Here is a 12,672-nt window from a genome sequence, read left to right as displayed (position 1 = left end):
AAGTATTCTTATGCAAACATCCACAGGATTCTGAAGATTACATTATGATTTGCGGGTCTTGAGTGCCACTACTCTCTGATTTTGATTTTTATATGGATTTGAATGTAATTTTCTTTTCATAATCTAATCAATTAATTATATGAGTTATCGTTTAAAATAAAATTTAAATATAATTTCTTAAAGTACATATATATCATATGTAAAATTTAAAAAATGATATGGAATAATTTAATTGATATTATAAATTATAAGTTTAAAAAAATATCAAATTTGAGTATTTTTATTTATTTTATCAAGTAAATTGCCAGTCCTACTCTAATGAATGTTTTTTGTTTAAATAAAAACAAAAAAGGAACTTGGGCAACAAGTCCATAGAGGAATGATGATGAAGTAGTTGGTGGTTGGGAAGAAGGATACAAGAGAAGTAGTAACTTAGTGTATGCATATGTAGAAGAGACACAGCCTATATGGAAGACACCTGTCTAAACTTGATGCTGCTATTTGATGATTCAAAAACAAAGATACTTTACCCATTAAAAAGATACTTCCTTTAATTAGTACACAAATCAAATCTTCTCATCAACTTTCTTAGGTTTCATGATTAAGCTTCTTCTTTTTTTTCTTTTTTTTTATTAATTCTCTTTATTTTATTATAAGGGTGACAACTCACTCCCCACATAGGCAAAATAATAAGACAACTTTTAACTCCAAATCAACTAAAAAGTTTCGCTCGGTTGGCAGCCCTTCTCTCCCCCTTCCCTTCCCTTCCCTTCCCTTCCCTTTCAGTTTTAATTTCCGGCTCATAATCAAATCCTTCTTTGACTACTGCTACTGCTACTTCCCACTACCTTCTCTCTCTCTCTCTCTCTCTCTCTCTCTCTCTCTCTTAAGTACACTAATTAATTTCATACTCAATGTCATTTTCTTTCTTTTTTCTTTTACTTTTTCGCAACAGAAATTTTACAGAAAATGGAAAACTGTTAATGGGATTTAAATTTCTAACTTTTTTTGGGCTGTAAAGCATAAGTAAACAATAATTTATTTATTTCATATAATAATAACATAGACCACCGTATAATTAAATCTCACAAGATTGATAAATATTCGAATTTGAGCAAAATATAACTGTTGATTCAATTAAAATATTTAGTAAAAGTTATTAATTTAAAACCCTAGACATGTTATTTTATGGGCCGAGAAAATAAATCAAATAATAAATAAAATGTCTGGTTAATGCATGATCATATATCTTAATAAATTACCTAAAATTGCAGAATAATTATTGGACGAATTTATTTATCATTTTCCTTGATAGGTTTCATTATCATGAATGGGGTCCAAAGCCATTATTTGATACTTCCGGCCCCACGATGGATCTCCATCACTAGAAATTTCATATCATCCGGATGGTGACAACCACTAATTATCAGCTGCAATTTGAATTGTGGAGATACTTGTTTTAATTTGACAAGATTAGCTCAATCTCTTCACTTCACTTATCTTCGAAGTGGACTTACAATTGGCAATGTTTGCAATTTTCTGTTGACATTGCTACCCTTTGTAAGTTCGTCTAATGTTTCTATTTACCATTTATGAATTTTTATAGCAGCATATATGGATAATACAAATGCTTTAGTGGGCTAAAAGAACGAACATGGAATCTTATTCCTTACACTATAGATGTATGTACAGTTGACCACTATATTTATATTAAGTTCTAGAGGTTTGAGTTTTTTTAGGTCTAATTTTGAATCTGGCAGATTAAACGTTATTGCAATTTATAATTTATTATATGTAATTCTTTTTATTCCAATCACACGCTTTAAGTCAAAAAAAATATTTCTAAATCCATTAAAAAATATTCAGATTTTTGCAAATTCATTAGACCTAAAATATAAAAATCTAATTTGCAAAAAAACCAAAATTGGTTTTTCTTTTCAGGGCCAGAGCAGTGAAGAAAGTTGCTCTAAAATGTGATGAGAATCGCAAATAAGACATTTATAGCAACAGGAACAATATATATCATATGTTGGAGGGTCTGCCTAAGTCCCCAGTTCAAAAAGAGTTTGAGTCCACATAATATATAAATGATACTTCTTTCTAATTTCAATATATATATATATATATATATATATATATATATACATTTCCTAACAAGTTTTTCTTTAATGGGTTGTCGGGCATCTTCACAATGATTTAGGTTATGATGAAAACCAGAGCAAAGTTAAAGTAAAGTTCTCAAGAGCTAATAATTTTCTCAATAAGCAACAACTTATTGTATAAATTCAAGAATTAAAAGCATGCAACTTTAGTTAGTTGACTAAGCATTGACAATTGATCACGTAAACTATATTATGATTTATGATGAAGAAAGAGGCAGTGAGATGATACCTACCGTATCCATTATCCAATCAAAAGAAATCACCAATAATTACTTATATTAGGTACAAGAAAAAAAAACACCCATAAAAAGTGGTGCAAACTGTCCGAGAAACACATTTGCAAACACAGTAACTTGGGCTAAAGATTACACTAAATTGGCATTAAGAGTATTGAAGGAAAAAAAATTAGAAATAAAAGGTTAGACATATTAATCACTTTAAGAGGAAAAAAGAAGAAGAAGAAGAAGAAATAATTCATCTATAATGTTATAATTATGATGGTGGGCGTTTCCTATTTATTAACTTGATCGGCTTAATTATATTAGAATCATGTTTAGGAGTGTTTGATTATGAGCTCTAACCCATTAAAGTTTAATTAATCTGAAAAGCATTTATTTATTTATTAACAAAAAGGATTTAGGAAAGTTTAAATGAACATTGCCATGCCAAATTCAAAATTTAAATTCTTTTTAAAGTCAGATAAAAAGAAGTGGGAAGTAATTACTGCTCTGCAGGTCTGGAACCTCTAATTTTCAGGTGTTGACGTCTTAACTTAACTCTTATACATAAAAAGAAGAAGAAAATATGGATGATCCGAACGGAACAGTGGTTGGCTCCGGAAATACAGATCTTGAAAATTAAAATCCTTATAAAAGGAAAATTGATAAATGAGCTTTTTGAGCTCAAACTCACTTTAGGAGATCACACTTTTGAAAATGGATGCTACAAAACCCTACACAACAAACAACAAAAGAATCAAGAAAAAGAAAGACTACTTTTTTCTGTTTAAAAAAAAAAAAAAGATTATATCACAGCTTTTTCTCTTTCTCTCTCGTTTCTAAAATTTGATACAAAATCTTCGAATGCATGCACCCATCGTATCCAAACCCATCATCAAATCAAACCCAAAAACATGATAGCCAGCTAAGAAATGTGGACCCACATTGCCAATTTTTGTCAAGACAAAGAATACTCACCCTTTGCTTTCTTTTCTGTCTATGAAAGACCCAATAATTCACTTTTCTGATAAAAAGAAAAAATATATATATACATAGCCACGTCAGCCAGCTGCAAGAGCTACCAGATTAGGGTTTTGCAGGAGCAGCACCTGATCAGCGTAGATAATGGGCCACTCGTGCATATTTTTTGTTTGGTTATAATGTTTGCCAATTTCCATTGGTTTTCTATTATAAAAGAGACTAAAGACATTGCATGGATGGAACGTTCTGCCACTTCAAAAGCTAACCCATCAGTTCTCAGACTCTTGTCCATACTCTCTCAGTCTGCCCCCCTTTGCCTTCAGACTCTCTGAGAATCACTGAGATTCTTCTGTTTAATTATTTTACTTCCCTACCCATTTCACTATTTTTCTTCCTCAATCAATTATCTCTATTTCCCCTCAGAAATTCAAATTTATTACATCGTTTGCAGATAAACTTAGTACAAGTCCTTATTCATATGGCATATATATATCTTTTTAACAATTTACTTTGGTAAGGTTTTTGGATATATAAAGTTCAACATTTACAAGAGGAGTGTCATTAAACTCATTTGGTGATACGGATATGTGTATTTATTTTTCATAGATCACATTTTGGACCAGAATAAAGTATATACTTTATAATTCAATTGGCTACTGTATCACTATCGTTTCTTTTAAAGAAAATAAACTGACATGTAATTACTATGGATCAAAAACTTTACTTTTTAATTTTTTTTCTCTTTAATTCATACTCTTAATTAATTTATAGATTGAGAGTCCTATATAGCCAGATTCGAACTTTATTCACCTTCATTTTTTGGTTATCAATTTAACGTATTGGGGTTGAGTATCAACTCCATTCATAGCTAATTAAAATGAAAAAATAAATATTAGCTAAACTCAAATTCTATTTTATCTGCAAAATTGGATTTTTCTCTCCTACTAGAACTGCACAACATCAAATTCCATTCTGTACTGGAGTCTTTTCTTCTTAAATAGAATTTTTTAAAAAATTCATGCACTAAAAGAATATATTTTGTTTTAAATTAATTATAATTATCCGTATAACAAAAAAGGATAAATTTGAGATAACTTCCGTTTAACAGAAGACATAGATTCATGCTGCAAATTTGTTAAGGACTGTTTTCAACCTAAGACTTTTCATGGACCATATTAATTATTAATTCTACAAATCTAAAGTCTAAACTATTGAGGCAAAAAATCAGAATCGAATGGTAAAAATCGCATCACACGTGCATGTCATGAAAGGGCAAGTTCTTGATTGTACAACATATGTAAAGGCGAAGGAGGGAAGTGTTAACGGTTGAGTAGTTACAAGGACAAAGTATATATATATATAGTAATAATAAAAGGGTAGGTACACCTCCAGCAATAAAGAACAATGGTTAACACGCTAAAAGAGAAGAACTATATTAGTGTCAACTCATTGATACAGGAAATTTATATTGCTGAAACATCCCTCTCTCTCTCAGAACTATAATTATAGCTTTATGTGATATGTATGTATGTATGTATGTATGGCAGCAGCAAGCCATGCTTCTTACACACTGTGTTATAGACAGAATAGAGAATGGTACGTTTCTGTTTTCTTGATACTGTGTGCATGTCTAATGGCAGTCTGCTGCTTTCTAGTACTTCCTTATTTATTAATTTTGCTACACATTCACATGCAGGATAACACTGTTTTGCAACTAACATGAGGTTAATATGTATATATCTTTTTTATGCAAATCCTCATAGGATATACAAGTTTTCTTATATATATATATACACACATGTGAACACATTTAAGCAATATTATATGTGCATGGATACAAAACATCATCACACTTTTCGTATAAGGCATATTTATATTTAAAGTTGAAAAGTCTTGACTTTTAAATTTTTTTTATAGAAATTTTTAAACTCATTCTGTTACGAAGCGTTGAGTTCTCGTTCAATAGAATATTATAGCATTTTATCATAAGAGTGTTGAATATGTGATTCAACACCACTGAGTAGGGCAATAATGAAGAGAACAAAGAAATTCAATTCAATATGTAAATAATCGGACTTATTAAAAGATATTTATAAAGTCAATATGTGATTTAATACAACTGAATAAAGCATTTTTTTCAATAAAATTATAATTTAATGCTTGTATTGATAATTGTTAAATAATTTATATATATCTTTTAGTATTCGGTATTCGATATTTTTATATTTTATATCAATATAGAATTATTAATCCTTGTTAATACAATATCCTATTCTTCTTTTTCCATACCACATTGGAAAAACTTGGGAGTTTCTAAAAACTCTTGTAATGGTTCTTCACTTTAATGACAACATTGTCTTTAATGTTCATGTATCATATAGAAAAATGCTTTCCTGGTCTCATTTAATATTTTAATCTTTGACTTGGAATTTTTTTGGATATAGTATGAAAATCTCAATGATCGACTAGTCTAAAATTCGACCATTAGTTATTTTATCTTATCAACTAAAATAAAAAGATAAATATAAAAACACTATAGTTTCACTAATTTGTAAAAATGGATTGTGATTATTTTGTGATAAAAGACTATCATATAGTTTAAATATGCTAACATCGTTTATTGGCTCTAAAGTAATTTTATATTTTTATAATTTTATACTTTATAGTTTTTTTTTATAACACTTCTATACCTTGGTTGTTACATTTTTTAATATTTTAGTGCTAAATCAAATTAATATGATAAATATTTTATAAATATTCTCTCAAATTAAATTTGGTTTTAATACAATAATTATTCTCAAATAATTCGATACCTATCTAATTGTTTTAAGCTTGAAATAAATAATAAAAATATTCTTTTTGTAATTAATAGTTAAATTAAAAGATAATTTCTATTTTAAATATACTTATGAATCTTTGAGACGTATAACTATGTAATACTATTATAAAAGTATTCATTATTCATGGTTGATGTTATCAAATTATAAATACTAATTCTATAAGTTGATTGAGATATGTAAGAAATAAATAAAATAAAATTTAAAATATGAAGATATTATAAAAAAAATTACAAATTATAAAAATATAAAACCAAATCAGAGCCAATAATCAGCGTTAATATGTTTGGCATTAGTGTATTAACGAAATAAACGATATGATAGTCTTTTGTCACAATCTGTTTTTACTAAAAAGTGAAATTCTAAGGTAATTTTTTTATATTTATTCCTAAAATAAATTCGGCATCAATCAAGATAGATCAGTATTTTTTCCGCACTTCAAATCTATTAAGTATTCATGCGCAGAGTTGTATGTATTTGACAGTTCAAGAAAAGAGATGGTGACATGGAGTTTGCTGGAAGACCAAAAAAGCTGGAATCTGTCCGCCAGGTTATAGGACCAAAGTGACAATACAGAACTAAAAACAAAATTCAGGAATAATTAATGATCCACACCCTAATGATAATTAATGGCAAAATTAAGAAATGGAGATCAAGTATTGATGATGTAATTTGATCTGAGCCTAATTAAGAACAAAGAAATTTACCCATCTGAAAAGAATGCAAAAAGAGCCTGCAGCAGCAACAGTAAATGGTAAAGGCGAAAGGTTTATATTGTAATTAAATGGAAAAACAAAAGAGCAAAAAAGAAATAAATAAATAAATAAATAAAGAAAAAAAAAAGAAGAAGAAGAAGAAGAAGGAGATGGCAGTAGTAATTTGGTACGGCTTCAACATGCATCACCATCAAAATTTCTTTGAGATCACATGGCACAGCTTGAAATTCGTGTTCAAAAATACCATTTAATGGATGGAGATTAAAGTGGGTCCACCTCTTACACATGTAATGAAGTACTTCTCTATAGTAGTAAGACAATTCTTCAATTATTGACATTGTGTTTTAATTGCAAAGGTTGTACAAAATGGCCTCAACTACGTCTGCTGTTGCCTCAGGAAGATGAAATTTTTAAGTGAGCCCTTTAGTAGAATATATTATGATATGTTTTATGGTATTTTGTCATTACATATTTATTATTAACCGTATTATAGTTATAGTAAAAAGACTATAATTATATGATTTCTATAAAATATTATTTTTATAAATTTTAACCAAACATCGAGTGACAAAAAAAAGTGTCATTTATTATTATTTAATTCGACACATCAAATTTAAAGTGAAAATCGCTTATACTTATATTTATTTGAAAAAAAATTTTAAGAATTGACACGACTAAAAGCATGTCTATATTAAAAAAATGAAGCCTGAACATACAGATGGAGACTCGAGCCATTTTAAAAAGTTGAACACTAAATTTCTAATTTTCAGCAAACCAAAAAATATAGTATTGTCAAAGAAAATACAATTATGTTTATATTATAATATTATTTTTAATTTTTACGTATCCAATATTGATATATAAATATTGGTGGATGGTATAAGATTGGATGAATAAGGAGTAGTTTTGTACTGAATCTGTAAATATACAAATGGGATATTGAAGAAGAAGATTTTATTGAGCTTTAAAAGTGTACATGCATGCAAGTCAGAAATAATTTCATATGATTGAAAATAAATCATCACCAAAATTGTCTTGCTTTTAGTTCTTACAATATCAATGGCATGTGGGCCTTGTGAATTATTGTTGAGCTAATATTTACTATGTGGGCTCGATCGAAATTCTTTTATATAGGTTAACTGTAACTACTGTAAAAACAAGAGTATGATCCTTAACTAAATATACAAATTCAATCTTGAACTAAATATTTTGAAATATAAAGGATGTATTGAAGCTTTTTCATATAGTGAAAACGTTTCAAGAGAAGATAGGAAGTAAATGTGGAGAGAAGTTTCACCAAACCATTATAAATTTTATTTTCCTTATGCTGTTTGTATATTTATAAATTTGTTTTATTTCATGCTTTTGTGTGCACATGCTATTGATTGTATAATTACTTTTTATAGATATTATAAATGTCATTATATATACTCAACATAAGAATAAAGTAAAAAAAAATTAATATTGGATAGATATATAAAAATAATAAATAATTAAAAGATAATTTCAAAGAGAAATTGTTTCCGTAGAGTGAAGGGAGTATTCCTTTGATTTTATCTTTTATTACAGATTTTCTTTTTGACTTGTTAACTTTATTTTCCGCCAGGGTTAGAATAGAGATTTTGTGCTTTTCTTCTTTAAATATATGTACACTACGTGAAGAATTCTACGTTGTGATTACGAGAGAATTTAAATAGCTTTAATTTTCACAAAATAACTTTAATTTTTATAAAAATTAAAAATAAGAGGCTAAAATAAAAAAAATAAATATATTATGCTAAAAATATATTAATCAATTAATTTATATATTTTTTTCTATTATAATATTTTATTAATAGAATTATTATAAAAAGATTATGTAAAACTGTCATGGAGGTATTTAAAAATAGTTAAGTATACAAATTCACATGTAATGAGAGGTTTTTCTAAAAGTTTAAGGTGAAAATAGACTCTTCTGTAAAAATTGAAGTGTCTATATATACATTTGGTCATAATTAAAATATAGCAAGATACATTCGGTCATAATTAAATTATAGCAAGAGAAAAATGTAGCAACAATACCTATTCTATAATCATTAAAAAAAAAAAAAGAAGTGATGCATCATACGAAATATATGAAAGAATGTGTCTTTAAAATTATTTGTAATTTGAAAAAAGACTGGAAAAAAGTTTAGTCTGATTAACATACGAATTAGTTCAATTAATTAGGGGAAGAGTGCTTGAACCGATCTCATAATGGTTCGGTTTAAGTAAGTGCTATAGTTTTATACAATCAACTTAAGAGAAAAGAACAATCTAAGTGTTTATTATGAAATTTTTCTAGTAATCAATCAAATGCAAAATTTATAATAATCTTGAATAAATGACCCATATTTTGAATATTCTATTTTTGAATAAAAAATTAAATGACATATTCTAAAATAGTCAAGAAAATTGAAATTTTGAGACATTCAAAAATTGAACATAAAGGGTAAAAAAATTTATTTTAGCTTTGATATTCTGACCATAGATATAAAGTATGTTTATATAGACATTGAAACTTAATAAAGTTTATAACATACAAAGTACATAATCAAAGCCGACATTGATTTAAAATTGAGCACTTAAGTTAACATGTCTAATAAAAGCCGACATCGAAAATAATACTACCAATCTAAATACATCAAATTGATTCATTCAAATGGGCAATTTTCTCTATTTTTAGAGTTTTTGATATAATAATAAATGGTGGTTCCAAACTCGAGTATATAAGTACTTAATAATGGGATTCCCTAAGCATCATTAGGGGCTACTTTGTACCCTAAACAACACACCATTAGTATTAATATGTCGTATTGAGAACGGCTAGCCGTTTAGCATAGAAATAAGTGTCTAAATCTTGAACCTTGCCCCGTAGGAGATGGTCAAAAAGGCATTATCCTAAGAGACACTGTACACGCGTCAGCATTACAAACAATGTCTGTACTAACTCTCGTCTTCTTGTCTGAAAACCACGTGTCTTCTCATCCATTACCTTCTGTGGCTAATTATGGAAACACCCATAACGCCGTTTTATGTTTTATGCTTTTACCGTTTAAGATCCAAGCACATCTCAACTGGACCACTTTTTTTTTTTTTTCCTTTAAAAAGAAGTTATTGTTTTTCTTTAATTTATTTTGTTTAGACTTTAATCTAAAATTTTCAGAAAAAGAATTCTTTAACGAGATTGAATTTAAGACTACTATTATGTCAAGTCTATAATTGTATGGCATTCTATAATAATTATACGTTAAGAATACCTTACATTTTGTCTATATTTTTTCTTTTCAAAAAATATGAACTAAAAGGATTGAAATGAAAAGAAACTCTATATATATATATATATATATATATATATATATATATATATATATATATATATATATATATATATTATTAAAATTTAAATTTTTCAACATACATATTTTTTCCGATACATGAGATTTTAATTTGACATGTATATTTATTTTTAACACGTGAGATCCAAATTTATATGTAATTTCATAATTTTTATTATTAATTTATTGATTAATAAATTACATTCTTAATTAAATATTAATTATAATTCTAAAAGATATTATATTAATAATAAATTAGTTTTTAATTAAATAATAATTCTCTTAAAAATAGCATATAAATTATATTAATAATAAAATAGTATAATACTATATTAACTAATACTTAGTTTTCTAATTGGATGATAATTTCAGTTCTATAAAATAATATTTAAATATTATTATTATTTATAAATTATTATTTTAATTTTATAATAATTTTTAATTCTTAAAATAGTAATATCAATTATTTTAATAGTATTAATTTATATGATATTAGAACTAGTCAATAAATATTTTTAAGAGAAATCTTATATTAGTACAGTAAAATAATCTTAAAATATTAAAAAGATTGAAAATAAGAGAAAAAATATTTAATTTCCTATTATTTTTAGAATATGATGAATGAATATTAAATTTTTTATTAAATTTATAAATTTAATTTTATAATCATATACTAATAATGACCATGCCACGTACATGTAAATGACTAGCTAAACTAAATTAAATTAAAAAAATCACATCAGAACAATGACATTTTAAACCGTGATTTGACAGTCAAATAATAAAATTATGAGTTATTAAGTTATAAACACATGTTATCAAACATAAACAATATGATAACTATAACTAATCAAAATGAAGATGGCTAAATCCTTGCATATTGAAGTTTTTTAAGGACGATATCTTCTTTTATTATAATTTATAATCACATATTTCTCTTGGTTTATAATAGAAATACACACAATTAAAGTTATAAAACGGTGAAATTATATGGTATTTTTTTATATTTATTTATATCATTAAAATATTATTTCAGACATCCTATCAAGATAGAGAAATATAAATCATATAATGGAAATGGACTGAATTCAACAAGATCCGAATTATATATTTTGGTTTGGATAATCTTGGTTTAACATGGTAAATTTTAATATAATTGATTATGAATTGACTTATATTAATTAATCCGATCAAACCGGGTAGCAATGAAGTTCATTTGCAAGATTTATGGATCAATTTGAACATGGTTATTTACACTAGAAGTTCAATGTATAACCTAGGAGCATAAATTTAGACCTCTCAAGTTACCTGCTCAAACCAAAATTAAATAGACTAAATTTGTGATACGGGCAGATGCGAATGAAAGAGCATTTGTACTCATGGAACAAAATGGCTTGAAAAATGGGTATCAAGTGCAGTTTCTTTAATTTTAATGACTTTTTCATAGTTGCCACTTACAGTCTCACTTCTAATTTGGCTATAAATTCCATCTTATGGAGTCTCTGAATTAACAATCTAATTTGCTATTTTTTAAGTGTTTTATTTTGGTACATTAGCTTTTTCTATGAAACACAGATTAAGGTGCCATTTTGATGCTTGTTTATTCTGATATATATATAGTAAATTAGCTTTAGTTTTTTTTTTTTAAATAAGATAGTGTTTCTTGGCCAATTTCATTATTTTGATTCTTTTAAGCAACTTTATCCTTTTCAAGGTTTCTTTATGTTAAATTTATACATATTAGTCCCTACAATTTTTATGAGGTATATTTAAATAAAGATTTATGAGAGAGTTTTTTTCTTTCTATTTTCCTAAATTTAATATTCCATTTTATAATTAATGACTCTGATCTCTATTTTTTTTAAATTCATTCATAAATCAATCAACTATTGGAAGACTGCTTTTAACTTTTTATAAAATCTTTATTATAAGGCTTTTGATACATAAAGTTACTCGAGTAGTACAGTTTATTGGCAGAAATGAGAATCAATTCGGGACTTTGAGAACCTAAGCACAAATTATATATCTTGATTAGTAGATAAAATGAATGATAAAAGGATTATAGACACTTGTATAATTTTTTAGAAAAAAGAAAAAGTTAATAAAGGATTATAGACATTGAAATTCTTATATTCGGATTATATATATCATTATATCTGGCATTCTTAATTGATATAGTTTGTGTACTATGTCAATACCATTTGTAATGACTTTGAAATGAAAAACTTCTACCTATTGAAAAAGAATCAAATAGTGAAAAAAACCTAGTATTTTAAAAAAGAAAGAAGAAGAAAAGAAACAGCTTAGACACAAATTCATCTAATGTCTGAATGATTGATGATTGATGAAGAAATTGAAAAGGGTTAACAAGAAAAACTCCACGAAAAGGAAATGTTAGACAG

This window comes from Ricinus communis, chromosome 10 (genome assembly GCF_019578655.1).
Source record: "Ricinus communis isolate WT05 ecotype wild-type chromosome 10, ASM1957865v1, whole genome shotgun sequence".
Lineage (NCBI taxonomy): Eukaryota > Viridiplantae > Streptophyta > Magnoliopsida > Malpighiales > Euphorbiaceae > Ricinus > Ricinus communis.
Note: the sequence above shows the minus strand (reverse complement) of the source record.